The 1,594-nt window shown below is 43.1% G+C and overlaps 1 long non-coding RNA gene across 2 annotated transcripts; it reads right to left on the bottom strand.

Moving 5' to 3' along the window:
* Positions 1-151: 151 nt before the first annotated feature.
* Positions 152-1,587, bottom strand: LOC112139135. Of its 2 annotated transcripts, none has more exons than XR_002917926.2 (5): positions 1,354-1,587; positions 966-1,033; positions 716-857; positions 579-628; positions 152-270 (listed from the first exon to the last, which is right to left on the bottom strand). It is a non-coding gene; the product is annotated as an uncharacterized LOC112139135 (long non-coding RNA). The 2 variants fall into 2 exon arrangements; XR_002917927.2 differs by having other exon boundaries at positions 1,358-1,587.
* Between the last annotated feature and the right edge of the window lie 7 nt (positions 1,588-1,594).

Genomic DNA, 1,594 nt, shown 5'->3' with positions numbered 1-1,594 from the left:
AGGGGAGACACTTTTCGTCAAACGTTTTGACAGGTCCCCTCCACCCCTCCCTGTCCAGAACTACGGAGTCACTTCTCATCAAACTTTTGATGGTCAAAAAAAAAGATGATATTAAAATGCAACCGTATTAGGAAAGAAAACATTTCAACAATATCGCTTGAGGGTCTTTATTAATAGAGGTTAAATGCATCTTTTTATCCGCCCGAGGTTGTGTCCGGTTTCTATGCGCATCCGAGGGGAGAAGGGGTGATGCTGCGGATCCATCAGCTTCTGAGGAGGATAGAAAAAACATACATTTACCACACGTTCAGAGTCATCCTGGTCAACCTTTCACAATAAAATATCTTTACGTCGAAGCATCATATCCTCCAATTACCCAACCACACACACACACACACACACACACACACACNNNNCACACACACACACACACACACACACCCAAACCCCCACACCCCCACCCACACACACCCAACCAGACACACAGACACACACACACACACGCCGGAAAAAATTAGATGATGCTTTAAGGGGTAGGAGTGGGTCTTTTCTCTAGTGATGTAAGGGGAGACAAATACCTGACAGCTGGACGACCACGGGAACCTCCGCTAATGGTAGAAACCGGATACTGAATCCGTTTGAGAGACATTGCATTAGTATTTTTAACCAACATAATCTTAAATTGAGCGCCGTACTTTTGTTGTATAAGACCTACCATTTATCGCCGACGTCCAACAAGTCCAGACACCATCCATGTTTCTAACCGTCGTGTGAGTTGGGTGGTGGGGGTAGGTATTTCACTCTTTGTACAAGGGGGGACAAAATACCTGACAGCTGGGCGACCACGGGAACCTCAGCTAATGGTAGAAACAGGATACCGAATCCATTTGAGAGACAACGTATTACTACTTAACCAACATAAATATTAAATTGAGCGCGGAACTTTCAGCGCGTATAAGACCTACCATTTCCTGCCGGCGTCCAACAAATCCAGACGGCACCCGCGCTTCTAACATCATGTCCCTGTTCATGGCTGCAAAGAAAAAAGGTGAGTAAAACTTGTAAATGAAAAGCTAAAGTTTCTGAAACATATTCTTTTAACAAAGCACGCTTCTTTTTTTTTAAAGAAACTCAGGCCGATGTTCACAGCGATCAAACGGATAACTTCTTTGATGGTAAGAAATATTTATTTTTTTATTTTTTAAACTTCGTATCAATTTTTAACGGTAAATTTGATTTTATTATTTTAACTCACAGACTTTATCGACTTGAGTCAACCTGAATTAGGTAAGGATCTTTCCATTATGACGAGTATTGTGTTTTACACATCTACGTATTAATACAAACATTTACTTACTTACAGAGGTCCTGGAGGGTGGGGAGAACCAGACTCCTTCAGCTCCGACGGTTCAGAAGAATCCATCCGTTTTTAACGGTTCGTTACGAATCTCCCCATCAACCAGCGAGGGTCAAAAGACGAGTAAGCTATCCCTCAGAAAAACCTTTCAACTGACTTATCCCGGACATCCGACTCAGACGAAACCTTCAGCACGACGCTGAAGTTGGCTTCCGATTCACAGCTTCCGATTCGCGA

Source organism: Oryzias melastigma, unplaced genomic scaffold, assembly GCF_002922805.2.
Source record: "Oryzias melastigma strain HK-1 unplaced genomic scaffold, ASM292280v2 sc04978, whole genome shotgun sequence".
In the NCBI taxonomy this organism is placed as follows: Eukaryota; Metazoa; Chordata; class Actinopteri; order Beloniformes; family Adrianichthyidae; genus Oryzias; species Oryzias melastigma.
The sequence above is the reverse complement of the archived record's forward strand: the minus strand, read 5'-3'. Positions and strand labels throughout refer to the sequence as shown.